At 38.2% G+C, this 23,551-nt stretch overlaps 1 protein-coding gene and 1 long non-coding RNA gene across 4 annotated transcripts in view; one reads left to right on the top strand and one right to left on the bottom strand.

Moving 5' to 3' along the window:
• The window catches only part of LOC137223488 (uncharacterized), a 253,335-nt gene that overhangs the window by 141,139 nt on the left and 88,645 nt on the right, over window positions 1-23,551 (bottom strand). For 2 of the 3 annotated variants that reach the window (XR_010942897.1, XR_010942896.1), the window contains exon 2: window positions 7,482-7,588. This is a non-coding gene — a long non-coding RNA (uncharacterized lncRNA). Of the gene's footprint in view, window positions 1-7,481; window positions 7,595-23,551 lie in introns of all 3 variants that reach the window. The other variant, XR_010942898.1, reaches the window with a different exon arrangement.
• ENPEP (glutamyl aminopeptidase) overlaps window positions 1-23,551 on the top strand; it is a 111,622-nt gene that overhangs the window by 17,746 nt on the left and 70,325 nt on the right. The gene's annotated exons all lie outside the window — the stretch shown is intronic.

Below are 23,551 nucleotides of genomic sequence, written 5' to 3'. Positions count from 1 at the left end.
GAATTATTTAAGGTGAAAATTCACTATAAGTCCAAAGCTAGCTCCTAAGTATATCAGCACAAAGGTATTAAATATTTGCACATGCTTAATTTAGTAAAATGATTGGGTGTATGTGTTTGGGGGTCCCAGATGAAGACCAGAGGGAGAGGAGGAAACCAGAGGGAGATGAAAATCCTTCAAGTAACTAAGCACTGAAGTGTCTGTGGTGCCATTCCAATGTGTAATTCAACGTAGGACAACAGCAAAGTATCAAAAAGCATTTTCTAAAAGTGTAAGAAAATACAAATAAGCTTTTTTTAAATCAAAATGATGAACTGAATAATTTTCTTAGAAAAGTAGATTCTAAATTAGATTCTAAATTAGAAAAGTAATTCTAAATACTTTTACCTAATTATTTTTCTCTTTTGGGCGGCCCCCAATTTGCTCATGCCCTGAACACTTGCTAAGCTGTCTAACGGTTAGTCTGCCTCTGTGATACATATTATATATATAAAACATTATAATCTTTGCAATATAATTTTATAAGGAAGAAATCATCGCTCCTACTTTACAGATGAGAAAACTGAAATAATGAGTTTAATTAATTTGCTCAAGATCACCCAACTGGCAAGTGGTAGAGACTCAAATTCCAGATTCTTTTCAAACAATGTGCCCTGCTAAACGTTCTGAAATGTGATATTCTGAAAAATATCTTTACCTCACTGGAGGGGAAAGATGCTCCTCCCTCCACCCCATCTACGGAAGACAGGCAACCAGAGTTTCCCTCCTGCAAAAACCTGTGGGGTTCTTTTCTTCACAACTGAACAGAACCTTGCAGGAGAACTTAAAGGCATCTAATGTGAATGTCAATTCAAGGTAAATTCCACCTCTTTGGCATTTGACTGGCTCCCTACCCATTCACTCTAAATTGAAATCTAGCCCTTAACACCCAAGCACAAATGCTCCAGTACAATTTCCCACTCCAGAGGGAATTACAGGAAAACCACACTACTTATATCTACTTGAAAGTAACATCGGTGGGAACCCACACCAGTCTCACAGTACTACATTCTTAGAGCTAAACAGACAACCTAAGACAGACATATGAGGAAAACAAGCAACATAAAAGAGAAAATCCAAGACCAACAGAAAAGCACAGTGTGAGTAAATAAGAATAGTTAGGGAAACAAAAAAAAAAGCCATAAAAAATTAAACATATTCTGACAACACAACCTTTAATTATTACACTCAGAGATTCAAGAAGATATGATCACCATAAAATAAAAACAGGAAACTATGATAAAACAATCAGCAATAGTAGTCAGAGTTTAAAAAAAATAATTTCCAAAGCATGACCTTGCTCTAACCTCCAGGAATTTGTTGCTAATTCCTTCAAAAACCAGAACCCAATAAGCGAATAGCTTTAGTTCCTGCCAACTTCTTTGTGTCTTTATCAACTCCACGGAGATGCTTATATTGTTTGAAGCCCTGATACTTCTCGTGGGTTTTCCACTTTTATATTGCAACTATCATTTCTGTTTGTTTGCAGTGGGGGTACATTAAAGCATCAATATTCTGCACGATCTAGAGCCAAAATCTCTATATTACTTGTTCAGCTAAAAAAAAGATTAAGCTAGTTACTTTTTGTGTAATACAACATTTTTAGTAGAAATTTCATGAATCAAAAAACTATTCTTATCCACTCTGTTTCTGACAGTATTATTCTGGTATATTTATCACCTGCTATTCATAGTCAGATTATACTGTGCAGTCCAAAAATCTATAATACCCTGACTGAACTCACCATTCTGGCAAGAATCCTTTATGTCAGTAAATACTGAATCGAGGCCTATGTTCTTCTTAACTGTCTACCTGGAGTAGCAGATATTAGTACTTGAACCATTCACTATGCTTAAAATGTCCTTGTTGCTCATGAAGATTAGAGGACCCAACCCTAAAAAATTGTTAGGAAAAAAGGTAACCAAGTTTGGAAAGTAGCTCAAAAGACTTAACTCTGCTTATTTCCTTTTTTGAATATTAGTTGCATTACATTTTTTATTGAGATATAGTTGGTTAACAATGAAGTTCAGATGTGCAACATAGTAATTCACAACTTTTAAAGGTTATACTCCATTCATAGCTATTATAAAATATTGGCTATATTCCCTGGGCTGTACAATATGTCCTTATAGCTTATTTATATTACACATAGCTGTTTGTACCTCTTAATCCCTTACCTGTATTTTGCCCCTCCCCTCCCCCTCCCCACTGGTAACCACTAGTTTGTTCTCTATATCTGTGAGTCTGTTTCTTTTATGTTATATTCATTAGTTTGTTTTATTTTTCAGATTCCACATATAAGTGATATCATACAGTATTTGTCTCTCTCTGTCTGACTTATTTCACTAAGTATAATACACTCCAAGTCCATCCATGTTGTTGCAAATGTCAAATTTTCATTATTTTTTGGCTGCGTAGTATTTCATTGTATATATATATACACCACATCGTCTCCATTCATTTGTTGATGGACACTTAGTTTGCTTCCATATCTTGGCTATTGTAAATATGCTACTATGAACACTGCAGTGCATATACCTTTTTCTTTTTAACATCTTTATTGGAGTATAATTGCTTCACAGTGTTGTAACAAAGTGAATCAGCTATATGTATACATATATCCCCATATCCCAAATCAGAGCAAGATCCTTTCTGACCCACACCCTAGAGAAACAGAAATAAAAACAAAAATAAACAAATGGGACCTAATGAAACTTAAAAGCTTTTGCACAGCAAAGGAAACCATAAACAAGACAAAAAGACAACCCTCAAAATGGGAGAAGATATTTGCAAACAAAGCAAATGACAAAGGCTTAATCTCCAAAATATACAAGCAGCTCATGCAGCTCAATATCAAAAAACAAACAACCCAATCCATATACCTTTTTGAATTAATGTTTTTGTTTTCTCTGGATATATACCCAGCAGTGGAATTGCTGGGTCATATGGTAGTTCTATTTTTAGTTTTTTGAGAAACTTCCATACTGTTTTCCATGGTGGCTGCACAAATTTATATTCCCACTGACAGTGTACAAGTGTTCCCTTTTCTCCACACCCTCTCCAGCATTTGTTATTTGTGGTCTTTTTGATGCCAAGTTTTCAGAATGAGTTTGATTTTTATAACATTTTAATGAATTTTTTAAAAATTTCTTTCTTTACTGGAAGGACTATTCTAAATTAAGGTCTCTTAATCTTCCCTGAAGGAATGTATTTAATTCAGGAAGCCACAGAAGATTGCTAATGATCCTTATTCTTTATTTAAATATACAAAAATAAAAAAGAATATAAAATTCTATGAGATAAGTTAGATTTTTTAATGTTTATTATTTGTTTTGAAAAATTCTACTGCAGGAATGATAATCACCAAGCATCAAACAACGCAAATTTTGAGTTAAATGAGAAGTAAGCTGTCAACAAATGTTTTGTGTAACGTAAGTGACGATGCTGGGTTTCTTCTCAAACAACACCTCATGGCAGCTGACCCCTGGAACTCAAAGTTCTGAACACATTGTGAAACTTCAAAGCCACAGCGAAATTACAGTCCTTAGTCACCCAAACTTCAAGCCAAGGTTCTGCATATTTATAATAATTTATCTATGCATAAGGGGCAATCTAAAATTTAGGAAGTGTATATCACATTCCTGTGATAAAGCAGTCACAAAGAAAAGTTGAAAAAACCCCAAAGTATCACTATTCTTTTCTACTAAGTATTCCCCTTCCCCCAAATTTCTGCCTATTGCTGGAAGAATATTTAGAAGAACATAAACTTATAAAAAATTAAACACATTGATGACCTCCTGTAATATCAACCATGTACCTTAAACACGCATTTATAGAATTAAAAACAATATCAAGTTCTTTTCTCTTTCTCATCCTGGCTACATCAGCATTGATAATAAAATTGAGGGTTCCTCCAATCAGAATGTTTTATCAGTCTTTGTTGAGCACATACTATGTGCACAAGGAAGATGCTAAGCCCTGAAGGGAGTGAAATATGCTAAGGTACCTGCACTTCAATTAAGATGTAAAACAGAAGTGGTCACCACTGTCCAGTGTCTCCCAACTGTGTTTTAAGGTCTCTGCTGATCATGCCATTTTTGAGTGCCAAAGATCTCATCTTCTGCTTTAGGGGCCCTGCAAGGGTCCTGGGCCATTTAAAGGGGTGTGTCTATTTGGAACAGTAGAGATAAGATACAAAAACCTCAAGAGATGAACAGGTGCTAACTCTGCTGGATGATCGGCAGTGGAAAGGCAGACTGTTGTCAATGGGGAGAGTGATCATACATTTTTATCATTTATAGAATATAAATAATAGAGAAGGCGTTACTAATTATGCTGGCATAAGAGGTGTAAGCAGATAAGCAGCAGACTTACATTCCTGGGACATTCTGGGCAAACCTGGATGTTTGGTCACCTTTGTCAATGGAAGATGCTCAGCAGACAAGGACAACAAAAACATGGACACAGGACACAGCAGACCTGCAGGGCTGCCAGGTGGTAGTGGGAACCCTGTAGGCCCTGACTGGGCTTCTGACTAGGGTGATGGTGGTAGTGGTGGGTAGCATCTGTTCAATCTGATTCCTTTCTGTTCACATGGTCTTCCCAAGTTCAGTGCCTTCACCTCAGACTTTAAGACACGCTTCCAGAGCCTTGCCCCTTCAATCTTAGTACCCCTCTCCTGGGGTACTAGTTTATTGAGACAGAGCCCTCTGGACGTCCCTCCAGTCTCTTTCCAATCTATTGTTACAGTATAAACATTGTGGTCTGCTTTTTTCCTTGCCTTCTGTTTTTATTGCTAAAATCCTTTTTAACCAGGCTCTTGCAAATTAAAACTGTTTGGCTTTCAAATTTATTGTGTAGGCATGAAAAGCCTATTCTGGACTTCAAAAACTTAACTTCTATTTTTTCCCCCTTCATTCTCCTAGTATTCCTAATGGTAATGTGGATACCACCCACATATAAGGAAGTGCAGACAAAGAAAATTACAGAGGTTAATCATTCAATGTATTATCTCTAATGATACTAATGTTCTTGATGGGACACAGAGCTATCATGTGTCAAGAATTGCTTATGCATTAGCTTATTAACTGCTCACATTATCAGATAGGTACTGTTGTTACCTCTATTTTGTAGCTAGGGAAAGTCAGGTTTCATTCTTAGGAGTAGAGAAAAGAAGAAGTATGATACAGTAAAAAACAAACTTTGCGCTGAAGTTTAGTGTCAGTTTTGTCTTACTTCATTTTTCTCATGTACACATTTTTCTCATGCACACAATGTACACAATGAGGAAGTTTATTTTTAAAACTCTTCCAACTCTAAAATTTGAAATAGAAGTATACAATCCTTACCTAAAACCTTTGTGTCTAGTTGTATGTTTGACATCAGAAATTTTCAGATTTGTGAATGGTAGTATGGTACAAATATTGAGTATTACTGAGTAACTACAATGGGCTCTGGGGCAGCACCTTATAATCAAACAGTAGTATTTCTGCAGCAATATTTTTTAGTGAGAAAATAAAAATTATTTTTAAAAACTCCTATCAGTTCAGGTCAGATGCTACTGACAAATTTGTTTGCTTAGAACATATAAAACAACTTTTGATTTTCAGAACTCTTTGGACTTTATAATTGTGAAAACTGGGCTAATGAAAGGATTGGGGTAAAGATATCATCAGTGATGCAAAACATTATATTTTATTATTATTAATAGTGCCAGATTCATAGAATTGGTGTGTAGAGTGAGACATTGCATGGTAAGTGCTTATCACATTACCTGGGAATTTTTAAGTATCCAGTAAGACTAATAGTTAATCATAATGATTACACATAAAAGAAGTGACAGCAACCAATTAGAATAAATTCTCGTGGACTTACATTCCATCTCTCAAATTCCTGGAGACCCTTAATTAAAAGGACAATATTAACAACTCTAAAAGCGTCCTTTACAGTAGGTTGCCATATGATAAAAGAAAGGCAACAACAACAGTGATAAAGCAGATGTAAGATGTATCACACCTCCTAAAAGAATAATCAGCTGCATATAAGCTTCAGAAAGCACAGATTTTACACCTGACACTAGCTCAATAGATGCAGTGCTTTGAGTTATGACTAAAAGTACCCATGGACCTCCCTGGCAGCCCAGTGGTTAAGACTCCGCGCTTCCAATGCAGGGGGCATGGGTTCAATCCCTCGTCAGGGAGCTAAGATCCCAGAAGTTGTGCAGTGTGGCCAAAAATAAATAAATTTAAAAAATAGTATCCAACAGTGGTATATCTAGGTAACTTAATTCACTTAGGAAACTTAGTATCTTTAAAAACTAAATATATGCATTCAAGTTAAGTTCTTGAAGCCTTACAAACTTCATATATATATATATATATATATATATATAGTTATAAAGCTTATATAAAAACCTTTATATTTAACCTTTAATAGAGTCTTTGAATAATAAAGGCATATATGACTTTTCAGAAAGTAAGAAGAAGAAACAATATGCATGCATATCTCCTTCCTCACCCCATGCTATTTCAATATGGTTATCACAGGCTTTAAAAAAGTCATCTCAGTAAAGCAAGCACGTAAACTAGAATGATAGTAATTGTTACAAAGCAATGACAATTCAGGAGTAATTTACTGAATTTTGTCATGGACAGAAGTGCTGAGGCTCAGCAAATGAGGGAGGTGGGTAGCAGCTTCTACTGACGCCCATAGAAAGTGATCTTTAACATAAAAATGTTTCTGATATATGGCAGATAGGACACACAGATATGCTTTGCCTAATAATGTTACAAGGTTAACAGGCTGTATCTATATATTCTGTGATTGCTTAGCTCAGTTGATCAAAGCAGTGGTCATAAAATATGATGGATTATATATCAAAATAAGGGTCATTGATCACATGTGATCTGCAGACTGGCCAGACTGTAAAGACAGAACATACTTCTCTGTGGTGTTGAGTTTCTCAGAAACAAAAAAGGAAGGCATTGCTTTTATTTGGATCGAATTTACACTAACACCAATCCTATTTAAGGACACTGCATTCCTGTTGCTGCCAACAATAGAAATATGGAGAGGAAGAAAAACCTGATTATATTGTCTCAGAAGCATTCTGATTGAAGGGAGTCAATCAACCAGCATGGGCAATGTAAACATATTGACAGAAAAAGCACATAGTCTTTCTCCTCCCCATTGCTCCACCTAAGGTGGGAGACCTCACTGTTATCTCTTCTTCCTCTTTTTCAACCTTCTTTCGCTCTCCAAATATTACGCGCAACACAAAAGTACAGAGTGTGTACACAACAGCAGAGTGAGGCAAGAGGAACTACCCTTTCTGAAGTTTTTAACAGAAGAGAACAGATGTGGTGGAAATTCTGAGAATCTCAGTTTACAACATGACAATGCTATATGAACGTGATAGTTTTGATTTCACAGGGGGCAATTACCTTCTCTCTGTTCAGTGGCCACCAACTGGATCCTTAGTTTCACTTAACTTCTTGGAAAACGCATGTTGTTCACAAAGAGAACAGGAGGGCGGTGAGGAAATGTATCACTTCTTCTAGAAAGCAAAAATAAATAAATAAATAATAAATAAATAAAACAAAACAACCTTTAAAAGAAAGGGGATGATAAATGAGTGAATTTTGTAGCCTTCGGAGATGAACACATCTTTACTTAGACAAATAAAGCAAGAATGTCAATCACCCAGTAGCTTGGGAGAACAGTGAGTCAGCAATAGTAATTTAAGGGATTCTTTTTATTTATTTTTTTATTATCTTTATTGGAGTATAATTGCTTTACAATGTTGTGTTAGTTTCTGCTGTACAACAAAGTAAATCAGGTGTATGTATACATATATCCCCATATCCCCTCCCTCTTGAGCCTTACTCCCACCCTCTCTATCCCACCCCTCTAGGTCAACACAAAGCATCAACCTGATCTCCCTGTGCTATGCAGCTGCTTCCCACGAGCCATCCATTTCACATTTGGTAGTGTATATATGTCAGTGCTGCTCTCTCCTTTCATCCCAGCTTCCCCTTCCCCTGCTCAAACCCTGTATCCTCAAGTCCGTTCTCTACGTCTGTGTCTTTATTCCTGCCCTGACACTAGGTTGATCAGTACCGTTTTTTTTTAGATTCCATATATGTGCGTTAGCATATGCTATTTGTTTTTCTCTTTCTGACTTAACTTCAGTCTGTATGACAGACTCTAGGTCCATCCACCTCATTACAAATAACTCAGTTTGGTGTCTTTTTATGGCTGAGTAATATTCCACTGTATATATGTGCCACATCTTCTTTATCCATTCATCTGTTGAAGGACATTTAGGTTGCTTCCATGTCCTGGTTATTGTAAATAGTGCTGCAGTGAACACTGTGGTACGTGTATCTTTCTGAATTATGGTTTCCTCAGAGTATATGCCCAGTAGTGGGATTGCTGAGTCATATGGTAGTTCTATATTTAGTTTTTTAAGGAACCGCCATACTGCTCTCCATAGTGGCTGTATCAATTTACATTCCCACCAACAGTGCAGGAGGGTTCCCTTTTCTCCACACCCTCTCCAGCATTTATTGTTTGTAGATTTTGTAATGATGGCCATTCTGACTGGTGTGATGTGATACCTCATTGTGGTGTTGATTTGCATTTCTTTGATGATTAGTGATGTTGAGCATCTTTGCATGTGCTTTAAAATTCATGATTTAATGTGGTTTTATATATATATATATAATTATATATATATATTCAAAAACTACCATTTTATTTGTTAAAGCATACCATTATGCCATATTGAAGCACTACAGTGTTTTTGTTTTCTAACATCTTTATTGGAGTATAATTGCTTTACAATGGTGTGTTAGTTTCTGCTGTATAACAAAGTGAATCAGCTATACACATACATACACTCCCATTTCTCCTCGCTCTTGCATCTCCCTCCAGGCCTCCCTATCCCACCCCTCTAGGTGAACACAAAGCACCAAGCTGATCTCCCTGTGCCATACAGCTGTTTCCCACTAGCTATCTATTTTACATTTGGTAGTGTGTATATGCCCACGACACTCTCTCACTTCGTCCCAGCTTACCCTTCCCCCTCCTCATGTCCTTAAGTCCATTCTCTACGTCTGCATCTTTATTCCTGCCCTATCCCTAGTTTCTTCAAAACCATTTTTGTTTACATTCCATATATATGTGTTAGCATATATTTCTTTCTCTCCGACTTACTTCACTCTGTAATATTCCATTGTATATATGTGCCACATCTTCTTTATCACTTAGATTGCTTAGATTGCTGCCATGTCCTGACTATTCAAAATAGTGCTGAAATGAACATTGTAGTACATGACCCTTTTTGAATTATGGTTTTCTCAGGGTATAGGCCCAGTAGTGGGATTGCTGGGTCATATGGTAGTTCTATTTTTAGTATTTTAAGGAACCTCCATACTGTTCTCCATAGTAGCTGTATCAATTTACATTCCCACCAACAGTGCAACAGGGCTCCCTTTTCTCCACATCTGCTCCAGCACTTGTTAGTAGATTTTTTGATGATGGCCATTCTGACCAGTGTGAGGTGAAACCTCATTGTAGTTTTGATTTGCATTTCTCTAATGATTAGTGATGTGGAGTATCCTTTCATGTGTTTGTTGGCAATCTGTATATCTTCTCTGGAGAAATGCCTACTTAAGTCTTCTGCCCATTTTTGGATTGGGTTGTTTTTTTGATATTGAGCTGCATGAGCTGCTTGAATATTTTGGAGATTAATCCTTTGTCAGTTGCTTCATTTGCAAATATCTTCTCCCATTCTAAAGGTTGCTTTTCATCTTGCTTATGGTTTCCTTTGCTGTGAAAAAGCTTTTAAGTTTCATTAGGTCCCATTTGTTTATTTTTGTGTTTATTTCCATTTCTCTACGAGGTGGGTCAAAAAGGATCTTGCTGTGATTTATGTCATAGAGTGTTCTATGTTTTCCACTAAGAGTTTTATAGTGTCTGGCCTTATATTTAGGTCTTTAAACCATTTTGAGTTTATTTTTGTGTATGGTGTTAGGGAGTGTTTTAATTTCATTCTTTTCAATGTAGCTGTCCAATTTTCCCAGCACCACTTATTGAAGAGGCTGTCTTTTCTCCATTGTATATTTTTGCCTCCTTTATCAAAGATAAGGTGACCATATGTGCATAGGTTTATGTCTAGGCTTTCTAGCCTGTTCCATTGATCTATATTTCTGTTTTTGTGCCAGTAGCATACTGTCTTGATTACTGTAGCTTTGTAATATAGTCTGAAGTCAGGGAGCCTGATTCCTCCAGCTCTGCTTTTGTTTCTCAAGATTGCTTTGGCTATTCGGCATCTTTTGTGTTTACACACAAATTGTGAAATTTTTTGTTCTAGTTCTGTGAAAAATGCCATTGGTAGTTTGATAGGGATTGCATTGAATCTGTAGATTGCTTTGGGTAGTAGAGTCATTTTCACAATGTTGACTCTTCCAATCCAAGAACACTGTATATCTCTCCATCTGTTTGTATCATCTTTAATTTCTTTCATCAGTGTCTTACAGTTTTCTGCATATAGGTCTTTTGTCTCCTTAGGTAGGTTTATTCCTAGATATTTTATTCTTTTTTGTTGCAATGGTAAATGGGAGTGTTTCCTTAAGTTCTCTTTCAGATTTTTCATCATTAGTGTATAGGAATGCAAGATATTTCTGTGCATTAATTTTGTATCTTGCTACTTTACCAAATTCCTTGATTAGCTCTAGTAGTTTTCTGGTAGCATCTTTAGGATTCTATGTATATAGAAGCATGTCATTTGCAAACAGTGACAGTTTTACTTCTTCTTTTCTGATTTGGATTTCTTTCATTTCATTTTCTTCTCTGATTGCTGTGGCTAAAACTTCCAAAACTATTTTAAATACTAGTGGTAAGAGTGGGCAACCTTCTCTTTTTCCTCATCCTAGTAGAAATGGTTTCAGTTTTTCACCACTAAGAACAATGCTGGCTGTGCGTTTGTCAACTATGGCCTTTATTTTATTGAGGTAAGTTCCATCTATGCATACTTTCTGGAGGGTTTTTATCAAAAATGCGTGTTGAATTTTGTCAAAAGCTTTTTCTGCACCTATTGAGATGATCATATGGTTTTTATCCTTCAGTTTGTTATATGGTGTATCACATTGATTGATTTGCATATACTGAAGAATCCTTGAATTCCTGGGATAAACACCACTTGTTCATGGTGTATGATCCCTTTAATGTGCTGTTGGATTCTCTTTGCTAGTATTTTGTTGAGGATTTCTGCATCTATTTTCATCAGTGATATTGGCCTGTAGTTTTCTTTCTTTGTGACATCTTGTCTGGTTTTGGTATCAGAGTGATGGTAGTCTCATAGAATAAGTTTGGGAGTGCTCCTCCCTCTGCTATATTTTGGAAGAGTTTGAGAAGGATAGGTGTTAGCTCTTCTCTAAATGTTCAATAGAATTCACCTGTGAAGCCATCTGGTCCTGGACTTTTGTTTGTTGCAAGATTCTTAATCACAGTCTTAATTTCAGTGCTTGTGATTGGTCTGTTCATATTTTCTGTTTCTTCCTGGTTCAGTCTTGGCCGGTTGTGCATTTCTAAGAATTTGTCCATTTCTTCCAGGCTGTCCATTTTATTGGCATAGAGTTGCTTGTAGTAATCTCTAAGGATCCTTTGTATTTCTGCAGTGTCAGCTGTTACTTCTCCTTTTTCATTAATAATTCTATTGATTTGAGTCTTCTCCTTTTTTTTCTTGATGAGTCTGGCTAATGGTTTATCAATTTTGTTTATCTTCTCAAAGAACCAGCATTTAGTTTTACTGATCTTTGCTACTGTTTTCTTCATTTCTTTTTCATTTATTTCTGATCTGATCTTTATAATTTCTTTCCTTTTGGTAACTTTAGGGGGTTTTTGTTCTTCTCTAATTGCTTTAGGTGTAAGGTTAGGTTGTTTATTTAAGATGTTTCTGGTTTCTTGAGGTAGGACTGTATTGCTATAAACTTCCCTCTTAGAACTGCTTTTGCTGCATCCCATAGGTTTTGGGTCACCGTGTTTTCATTGTCATTTGTTTCTAGGGTTTTTTTTGTTTGTATTTTTGGGTGTTTTTTTTTGTGGTACTCGGGCCTCTCACTGTTGTGGCCTCTCCCGCTGCGGAGCACAGGCTCCGGACGCGCAGGCCCAGCGGCCATGGCTCACGGGCCCAGCCCCTCCACGGCATGTGCGATCCTCCCGGACTGGGGCACGAACCCGTGTCCCCTGCATCGGCAGGCGGACTCCCAACTAATTCGCCACCAGGGAAGCCCATGTTTCTAGGTATTTTTTGATTTCCTCTTTGATTTCTTCAGTGATCTCTTGGTTATTAAGTAGTGTATTGTTTAGCCTCCATGTGTTTGTATATTACAGATTTTTTCCTGTAATTGATATCTAGTCTCATAGCATTGTGGTCAGAAAGGATACCTGATATGATTTCAATTTTCTTAAATTTACCAAGGCTTGATTTGTGAGCCAAGATATGGTCTATCCTGGAGAATGTTCCATGAGCACTTGAGAAGAAAGTGTATTTTGTTGTTTTTGGATGGAATGTCCAATAAATATCAATTAAGTCCATCCTTTTAATGTATCATTTAAAGCTTGTGTTTCTTTATTTTCATTTTGGATGATCTGTCCATCGCTGAAAGTGGGGTGTTAAAGTCCCCTACTATTGTGTTACTATCAATTTCCTCTTTTATGGCTGTTAGCAATGCCTTATGTATTGAGGTGCTCCTATGTTTGGTGCATATTTACAATTCTTATATCTTCTTGGATTGATCCCTTGATCATTATGTAGTGTGCTTCTTTGTCTCTTGTAATAGTCTTTATCTTAAAGTCTATTTTGACTGATATGAGAATTGTTACTCCAGCTTTCTTTTGATTTCCATTTGCATGGAATATCTTTTTCCATCCCCTCACTTTCAGTCTGTATGTGTCCCTAGGTCTGAAGTGGGTCTCTTGTAGACAGCATATATACGGGTCTTGTTTTTATATCCATTCAGCCACTCTATGTCTTTTGATTGGAGCATTTAATCCATTTACATTTAAGGTAGTTATCAATGTTGCTATTACCATTTTCTTGTTTTGGGTTTGTTATTGTAGGTCTTTTCCTTCCCTTGTGTTTCCTGCCTAGAGAAGTTCGTTTAGCATTTGTTGTAGGGCTGGTTTGGTGGTGCTGAATTCTCTTAGCTTTTGTCTGTAAAGGTGTTAATTTCTCTGTCGACTCTGAATGAGATCCTTGCTGGGTAGAGTAATCTTGGTTGTTAGGTTTTTTCCTTTCATCACTTTAAGTATGTCCTGCCACTCCCTTCTGGCTTGCAAGTTTCTTCTGAAACATCAGCTGTTAACCTTATGTGGATTCCCACGTATGTTATTTGTTGCTTTTCCCTTGCTGCTTTTAATATTTTTTCTTTGTATTTAATTTTTGGTAGTTTGATTAATACGTGTCTTGGCATGTTTCTCCTTGGATTTATCCTGTGTAGGACTCTCTGTGCTTCCTGGACTTGATTGACTATTCCCTTTCCCATACTAGGGAAGTTTTCAACTATGATCTCTTCAAATATTTTCTCAGTTCTTTTTTTTCCTCTTCTTCTTCTGGGACCCCTATATAATTCAAACGTTGGTGCATTTAATGTTGTCCCAGAGGTCTCTGAGACTGTCCTCAATTCTTTTCATTTTTTTTCTTTATTCTGCCCTGTGGTAGTTATTTCCACTATTTTATCTTCCAGGGCACTTATCCATTCTTCTGCCTCAGTTATTCTGCTATTGATTCCTTCTAGAGAATTTTTCATTTCATTTATTGTGTTGTTCATCATTGGTTTGCTCTTTAGTTCTTGTAGGTCCTGGTTAAACGTTTCTTGTATTTTCTCCATTCTATTTCCAAGATTTGGATCATCTTTACTATTATTACCCTGAATTCTTCTTTAGGTAGACTGCCTATTTCCTCTTCATTTGTTTGGCCTGGTGGGTTTTTACGTTGCTCCTTCATCTGCTGCATATTTCTCTGTCTTCTCATGTTGCTTAACTTACTGTGTTTGGAGTCTCCTTTTCACAAGCTGCAGGTTCGTATTCACATTGTTTTTGATGTCTGTGCCCCGTGGGTAAGGTTGTTTCAGTGGTTTGTGTAGGCTTCCTGGTGGAGGGGACTAGTGCCTGTGTTCTGGTGGATGAGGCTGGATCTCATCTTTCTGGTGGGCAGGACCACGTCCAGTTGTGTGTTTTGGTGTGTCTGTGAACTTATTATGATTTTAGGCAGCCTCTCTGCTAATGGGTGGGGTTGTGTTCCTGTCCTGCTAGTTGTTTGGCATAGGGTGTCCAGCACTGTCACTTGCTGGTTGTTGAGTGGAGCTGGGTCTTAGTGTTGAGATGGACATCTCTGGGAGAGCTTTTGCCGTTTGATATTATGTGGGCCATGCAGTCTCTGGTGGACCAATGTCCTGAACTCGGCTCTCCCACCTCAGAGGCTCAGGCCTGACACCCGGCCGGAGCACCAAGACCCTGTCAGCTACTCGGCTCAGAAGAAAAGGGAGAAGAAAAAGAAAGAAAGGAAAAAAAAAATAGTTACTAAAATAAAAAATAAAAAAATATATTATTAAAAATAAAAATTAAAGATGTAATAAAAAAAAGAAAGAAACAAGAGAATGACCAAACCAAAAAACAAATCCACCAATGATAACAAGTGCTAAAAACTATATGAAAAAAAAAAAAGAAAAAATGGACAGACATAACCCTAGAACAAACCATCAAAGAAAAGCTATACAGACAAAATCACACAAAGACGCATACACGTATACAATCAGAAAAAGAAAAGGAGAAAAATATATATACATATAAAGAAAAAAGGAAGAGTGCAACCAAATCAACAAATCTACCAGTGATAATAAGCTCTAAATACTAAATTGAGATAAACATAAAACCAGAAACAAATTAGATGCAGAAAGAAAACCCCAAGTCTGCAGTTGCTCCCAAAGTCCACCACCTCAATTTTGGGATGATTCGTTGACTATTCAGGTATTCCACAGATGCAGGGTACATCAAGTTGATTGTAGAGATTTCATCCACTGCTTCTGAGGCTGCTGGGAGAAATTTCTCTTCTTTGTTTGCACAGCTCCTGGGGTTCAGCTTTGGATTTGGACCCACCTCTGCATGTAGGTTGCCTGAGGGCGTCTGTTCTTTGCCCACACAGGACAGGGTTAAAATAGCAGCTGATTAGGGGGCTCTGGCTCACTCAGGCTGGGGGGGAGGGAAGGGTACAGAATGCGGGGAGAGCCTGTGGCAACAGAGGTTGGTGTGACATTGCACCAGCCTGAGGCGCACCATGTGTTCTCCTGGGGAAGCTGTCCCTGGATGACAGGACCCTGGCAGTGGCGGGCTGCACAGGCTCCTGGGAGGGGACGTGTGGATAGTTACCTGTGCTTGCACACAGGATTCTTAGTGGCTGCAGACTCAGCCTTAGAATCTCATGCCCGTCTCTTGTGTCTGCGCTGATAGCCACAGCTCACGCCCACCTCTGGAGCTCATTTAGGCGGTGCTCTGAATCCCCTCTCCTCGTAGGCAGTTCTGGACTTTTTCCCAGACTCTCTCCCTGCTATCTGTGGCGCACTACCCCCTTCAGGCTGTGTTCACGCAGCCAACCCTAGTCCTCTCCCTGGGGTCTGACCTCCGAAGCCTCAGCCTCAGCTCCCAGCCCCGCCTGCCCTGGCGGGTGAGCAGACAAGCCTCTTGGGCTGGTGAGTGCTGGTCGGCACTGATCCTCTGTGCAGGAATCTCTCCACTTTGCCCTCCGCACCCCTGTTGCTGCATTCTCGTCCGTGGCTCCAAAGCTTCCCCCCCGCCCACCCCTCATCTCCGCCAGTGAAGGGGCTTTCCAGTGTGTGGAACTTTTCCTCCTTCACAGCTCCCTCCCTGAGGTGCAGGTCCCATCGCTATTCTTTTGTCTCTGTTTTTCCTTTTGCCCTACCCAGGTAGGTAGGGAGTTTTTGCCTTTTGGGAAGTCTGAAGTCTTCTGCCAGGGTTCAGTAGGTGTTCTGTAGTTGTTCTACATGTACATGCATTTTTGATGTATTTGTGGGGAGAAAGTTGATCTCCACGTCTTACTCCTCTGCCATCTTGAAGGTCTTCCGAGGGATACTTTTTAGAAACTCATCCTTTAAATTATTGGATCTTTCTGCTGTTCTTCACTTCTGAGAAAATATGGCTAAAGTTGTATGCATATATCCATCATTACTATATCATACAGAGTATTTTCACTGCCCTAAAAATCCTCTATGCTCTACCTATTCATCTCTCCACCTCTCACACCCCAGCATGTCATCAACTGATTTTTGTGTGTGTGTGTGTGTGCGGTATGTGGGCCTCTCACTGCTGTGGCCTCTCCCGTTGCGGAGCACAGGCTCCGGACACACAGGCTCAACAGCCACGGCTCACGGGCCCAGCAGCTCCACGGCATGTGGGATCTTCCCGGACTGGGGCACGAACCCGTGTCCCCTGCTTCGGCAGGCGAACTCTCAACCACTGCGCCACCAGGGAAGCCCCACTGATCTCTTTATTGTCTCCATCTTTTTGACTCTTCCAAAATGTCAAACAGGTGGCATCATACAGTGTGTAGCCCTTTCAGATTCATTTCTTTCAATTAATATTGATAATATGCATTTAAGGTTCCTCCCTATTTTTCCATGGTTTCATAGCTTCTTTCTTTTTAGCACTGTGTAATATTCCACTGCCCACAGTTTATCTGGTACATGAAAGAAATCTTGGTGCTTCCAAGTTTTGGCAATGACAAATAAAGCTACTATAAACATCCTCGTTCAGGACTTTTTTTTTTAATTAATTTTTTATTAGTCATCCATTCTATGCACATCAGTGTATACATGTCAATACCAATCTCCCAATTCATCACACCACAACCCCAACACCTTGCCGCTTTCCCCACTTGGTGTCCATACGTTTTTTCTCTATTTCTGTGTCTCAATTTCTGCTCTGCAAATGGGTTCATGTGTACCATTTTCTACGTTCCACACATATGCGTTAATATACGATATTTGTTTCTCTCTTTCTGACTTACTTAACTCTGTATGACAGTTTCTAGATGCATCCACGTCTAAAAATGACCCAGTTTCGTTCCTGTTTATGGCTGAGTAATATTCCATTGTATACATGTACCCCAACTTCTTTATCCATTTGTCTGTCGATGGGCATTTAGGTTGCTTCCATGACCTGGCTATTGTAAATAGTGCTGCAATGAACACTGGGTTGCATGTGTCTTTTTGAATTATGGTTTTCTCAAGGTATATGCCCAGTAGTAGGATTGCTGGGTCATATGGTAATTCTATTTTTAGTTCTTTAAGGAACCTCCATACTGTTCTCCATAGTGGCTGTATCAATTTACATTCCCACCAACAGTGCAAGAGGGTTCCCTTTTCTCCACACCCTCTCCAGCATTTGTTGTTTATAGATTTTCTGATGATGCCATTCTAACTGGTGTGGGGTGATACCTCATTGTAGTTCTGATTTGCATTTCTCTAATAATTAGTTATATTGAGCAGCTTTTCATGTACTTCCTGGCCATCTGTATGTCTTCTTTGGAGAAATACCTATTTAGCTCTTCTGCCCATTTTTGGATTTGGTTGTTTTTTTTAATATTGAGCTGCATGAGCTGTTTATATATTTTGGAGATTAATCCTTTGTCCATTGATTCCTTTGCAAATATTTTCTCCCATTGTGAGAGTTGTCTTTTCATCTTGTTTATGGTTTCCTTTGCTGTGCAAAAGCTTTTAAGTTTCATTAGGTCCCATTTATTTCTTTTTGTTTTTATTTCCATTACTCTAGGAGGTGGATCAAAAAAGATATTCCTGTGATTTATGTCAAAGAGTTTTCTTCCTATGTTTTTCTCTAAGAGTTTTATAGTGTGCGGTCTTACATTTAGGTCTCTAATCCATTTTGAGTTTATTTTTCTGTATGGTATTAGGGAGTGTTCTAATTTCATTCTTTTACATGTAGCTGTCCAGTTTTCCCAGCACCACTTATTGAAGAGACTGTCTTTTCTCCATTGTATAACCTTGCCTCCTTTGTCATAGATTAGTTAACCATAGGTGTGTGGGTTTCTCTCTGGGCTTTCTATCCTGTTCCATTTATCTATATTTCTGTTTTTGTGCCAGTACCATACTGTCTTGATTACTGTAGCTTTGTAGTATAGTCTGAAGTCAGAGAGTCTGATTCCTCCAGCTCCACTGTTTTCCCTCAAGACTGCTCTGGCTACTCGGGGTCTTTTGTGTCTCCATACAAATTTTAAGACTTTTTGTTCTAGTTTTGTAAAAAATGCCATTGGTAATTTGATAGGGATTGCATTGAATCTGTAGATTGCTTTCGGTAGTATACTCATTTTCACAATGTTGATTCTTCCAATCCAAGAACATGGTATATTTCTCCATCTGTTTGTGTCATCTTTAATTTCTTTCATCAGTGTCTTACACTTTTCTGCATACAGGAATTTTGTCTCCCTAGGTAGGTTTATTCCTAGGCATTTTACTCTTTTTGTTGCAATGTTAAATGGGAGTGTTTCCTTAATTCCTCTTTCAGATCTTTCATCATTAGTGTAGAGGAATGCAAGATATTTCTGTGCATTAGTTTTGTATCCTGCAACTTTACCAAATTCATTGATTAACTCTAGTAGTTTTCTGGTGGCATCATTAGGATTCTCTATGTATAGTATCATGTCATCTGCAAACAGTGACAGTTTTTTCTTTTCCAGTTTGTATTCCTTTTTTTACTTTTTGCTTCTCTGATTGCCATGGCTAGGACTTCCAAAACTATGTTGAATACTAGTGGTGAGAGTGGACATCCTTGTCTTGTTCCTGATCTTAGAGGAAATGCTTTCAGTTTTTCACCATTGAGAATGATGTTTACTGCGGGTTTATTGTATATGGCCTTTATTATGTTAAAGTAGCTTCCTTCTACGTCCACTTTCTGGAGAGTTTTTATGATAAATGGGTGTTGAATTTTGTCAAAAGCTTCTTCTGCATCTATTGAGATGATCATATGGGTTTTGTTCTTCAATTTGTTAATATGGTGTATCACATTGATTGATTTGCATATATTGAAGAATCCTTGCATCTCTGGGATAAACCCCACTTGATCATGGTGTATGATCCTTTTAATATGTTGTTGGATTCTGTTTGCTAGTGTTTTCTTGAGGATTTTTTCATCTATATTCATCAGTGATATTGGTCTGTAATTTTCTGTTTTTGTACTATCTTTGGTTTTGCTATCAGGGTGATGGTGGCCTCATAGAATGAGTTTGGGTGTTTTCCTTCCTCTGCAACATTTTAGAAGAGTTTGAGAAGAATGGGTGTTAGCTCTTCTTTAAATGTTTGATAGAATTCACCTGTGAAGCCATCTGGTCCTGGACTTTTGTTTGTTAGAAGACTTTTAATCACAGATTCAATTTCATTACTTGTGATTGGTCTGTTCCTATTTTCTGTTTCTTCCTGTTCAGTCTTGGAAGGCTATACCTTTCTAAGAATTTGTCCATTTCTTGAAGGTTGTGCATTTTATAGGAACAGAGTTGCTTGTAGTAGCCTCTTAAGATGCTTTGTATTTCTGTCGTGTCTGTTGTAACTTCTCCTTTTTCATTTCTAATTTTATTGATTTGAATCCTCTCCCTCTCTTTCTTGATGAGTCTGGCTAATGGTTTATCAATTCTGTTTACCTTCTCAAAGAACCAGCTTTTAGTTTTACTGATCTTTGCTATTGTTTTCTTTGTTCTATTTCATTTATTTCTGCTCCAATCTTTATGATTTCTTTCCTTCTGCTAACTTTGGGTTTTGTTTGTTCTTCTTTCTCTAGTTCCTTTAGGTGTAACGTTAGATTATTTGAGATTTTTCTTGTTTCTTGAGGTCGGCTTGTATAGCTATAAACTTCCCTCTTAAAACTGCTTTTGCTGCATTCCATAGGTTTTGGATCATTGTGTTTTCATTGTCATTTGTCTCTAGGTATATTTTGATTTCCTCTGTGATTTCTTCAGTGATCTCTTGGTTATTTAATAATGTATTGTTTAGCCTCCATGTGTTTGTGTTTTTTACGTTTTTTTCCCTGTAATTCATTTCTAATCTCATAGCGTTGTGGTCAGAAAAGATGCTTGATATGATTTCAGTTTTGTTAAATTTACTGAGGTTTGATTTGTGACCCAAAATGTGATCTATCCTGGAGAATGTTCCATGCACACTTGAGGAGAGAGTGTAATCTGCTGGTTTTGGATGGAATGTCCTAAAAATACCAATTAAATCTATCTGGTCTGTTGTGCCATTTAAAGCTTGTGTTTCCTTATTAATTTTCTGTTTGGATGATCTGTCCATTGGTGTAAGTGAAGTGTTAAAGTCCCCCACTATTACTGTGTTACTGTTAATTTCCTCTTTTAGAGCTGTTAGCAGTTGCCTTATGTATTGAGGTGCTCCTATGTTGGGTGCATATATATTTATAATTGTTCTATATTCTTCTTGGAGTCATCCCTTGATCATTACGTAGTGTCCTTCCTTATCTCTTGTAATATTCTTTATTTTAAAGTCTATTTTATTTGATATGACTATTGCTACTTCAGCTTTCTTTTGATTTCCATTTGCATGGAATATCTTTTTCCAACCCCTCACTTTCAGTCTGTATGTGTCCCTAGATCTGAAGTGGGTCTCTTATAGACAGCATATATATGGGTCTTGTTTTTGTATCCATTCAGCAAGCCTGTGTCTTTTGGTTGGAGCATTTAATCCATTCACGTTTAAGGTCATTATCGATATGTATGTTCCTATGACCATTTTCTTAATTGTTTTGGGTCTGTTTTTGTAGATCCTTTTCTTCTCTTGTGTTTCCCACTTAGAGAAGTTCCTTTAGCATTTGCTGTAGAGCTGGTTTGGTGGTGTTGAATTCTTTTAGCTTTTGCTTCTCTGTAAAGCTTTTGATTTCTCCATCAAATCTGAATGAGATCCTTACTGGGCAGAGTAATCTTGGTTGTAGGTTCTTCCCTTTCATCACTCTATCATGCCACTCCCTTCTGGCTTGTAGAGTTTCTGCTGAGAAATCCTCTGTTAACCTTATGTTAACCTTATGGGAGTTCCCTTGTATGTTATTTGTCGTTTTTCCCTTGCTGCTTTCAATAATGTTTTTGTCTTTAATTTTTGCCAATTTGATTACTATGTGTCTCGGCATGTTTCTCCTTGGGTTTATCATGTATGGGACTCTCTGTGCTTCTTGGACTGGGTGGCTATTTCTTTCCCCATGTTACAGAAGTTTTCAACTATAATCTCTTAAAATATTTTCTCAGGTCCTTTCTCTCTCTCTTCTCCTTCTGGGTCCCCTATAATGCGAATGTTGTTACATTTAATGTTGTCCCAGAGGTCTCTTAAGCTGTCTTCATTTCTTTTCATTCTTTTTTCTTTATTCTTTTCCACAGCAGTGAATTCTACCATTCTGTCTTCCAGGTCACTTATTCGTTCTTCTGCCTCAGTTATTCTGCTATTGATTCCTTCTAGTGTATTTTTCATTTCAGTTATTGTATTGTTCATCTGTTTGTTCTTTATTTCTTCTAGATCTTTGTTAAACATTTCTTTCCTCTTCTCAATCTTTGCCTCCATTCTTTTTCCAAGGTCCTGGATCATCTTCACTATCATTATTCTGAATTCTTTTTTGGAAGATTGCCTATCTCAATTTCATTTGGTTGTTTTTCTGGGGTTTTATCTTGTTCCTTCAGCTGGTACACAGCCCTCTTCCTTTTCATCTTGTCTATCTTTGTGTGAATGTGGGTTTTGTCCCACAGGCTGCAGGACTGTAGTTCTTCTTGCTTCTGCTCTCTGCCCTCTGGTGGATGAGGCTATGTAAGAGGCTTGTTGAAGGTTCCTGATGGGAGGGACTGGTGGTGGATAGAGCTGTCTGTTGCTCTGGTGGGGAGAGTTCAATAAAACTTTAATACACTTGTTTGCTGATGGGTGGGGCTGGGTTCCCTCCCTGTTGGTTGTTTGGCCTGAGGCGACCCAATACTGGAGCCTACCCAGGCTCTTTGGTGGAGCTAATGGCAGACTCAGGGAGGGCTCACGCCAAGGAGTACTTCCCAGACTTCTGCTGCCAGTGTCCTTGTCCTTTGGTGAGCCACAGTTGCCCCCTGCCTCTGCAGGAGACCCTCCAACACTAGCAGGTAGGTCTGGTTCAGTCTCCTATGGGGTCACTGCTCCTTCCCCTGGATCCCAATGTGCACACTACTTTGTGTGTGTCCTCCAAGAGTGGAGTCTCTGTTTCCCCCAGTCCTGTCCAAGTCCTGCAATCAAATCCCTCTGCCTTCAAAGTCTGATTCTCTAGGAATTCCTCCTCCTGTTGTCAGACCCCCAGGTTGGGAAGCCTGATGTGGGGCTCAGAACCTTTACTCCAGTGGGTGACTTCTGTGGTATAAGTGTTCTCCAGTTTGCGAGTCACCCACCCAGCAGTTATGGGATTTGATTTTATTGTGATAGCGTCCCTCCTACCATCTCATTGTGGCTTCTCCTTTGTCTTTGCATGTGGGGTATCTTTTTTGGTGAGTTCCAGTGTCTTCCTGTCGATGACTGTTCAGCAGTTAGTTGTGATTCCGGTGTTCTCGAAAGAGGGAGCAGAGCATGTCCTTCTATCCTGCCATCTTGAACCAACCTCAGGACATGTTTTAAACTCCTTTGGGTAAACACAAAGGAGCACAATTCTTGGGCCATATGTTAAGAGTATGTTTAGTTTTGTAAGAAACTGCCAAACTATCCTCCAAAATGGCTGTACCAGCTTGCATTCCCCCCAGCAATGTATGGGAATTCCTATTGCTCCACATCCTCACCAGCATTTGGTGTTGTCAGTGTTTTGGATTTTGGCATTGTAGTAGGTGTGCTGTGGTACCTCTTTGTTATTTTAATTTGCATCTCCTTGATGACATATGATGTGAAGCATCTTTTCATATACATACTTGATATCTGTATATCTTCTTTGGTGAGGTGTCTTGTTTAGGTCTTTGGCCCATTTTTTAATCAGGTTGTTTCCTTTCTTCTTGTTGAGTTTTAAGAGTTCTTTGTATATTTTGTATAACTGTTGTTTATGAGATGGACCTTCTACAAATATTTCCTCCCAGTCTGCGGCTTATCTTCTCATTCTCTTGACATTGTCTTTCAGAGAGCAAAAGTTTTAATGAAGCCTAGCTTATCAGTTATTTCTTTCATAGATTATGCCTTTGGTGGTAAAGCTAAGAAGTCATCTTCATATCCAAAGTCATCTAGATTTTCCCCTATGTTATCTTCCAGGAGTTTTATAGTTTTGTGTTTTACATTTAGGTATGTGATCAATTTTGAGTTCATATTTGTGAAGGGTGTTAGGTCTGTGTCTAGATTTATTTTTTTGCAGATGGATGTCCAGTTATTCCAGCATCATTCATTGAAGATACTGTCTTTGCTCCATTGTATTGCCTTTACTCCTTTGTCGAAGATCAGTTGACTAT

Source organism: Pseudorca crassidens, chromosome 4, assembly GCF_039906515.1.
Source record: "Pseudorca crassidens isolate mPseCra1 chromosome 4, mPseCra1.hap1, whole genome shotgun sequence".
NCBI lineage: Eukaryota > Metazoa > Chordata > Mammalia > Artiodactyla > Delphinidae > Pseudorca > Pseudorca crassidens.
The sequence above is the reverse complement of the archived record's forward strand: the minus strand, read 5'-3'. Positions and strand labels throughout refer to the sequence as shown.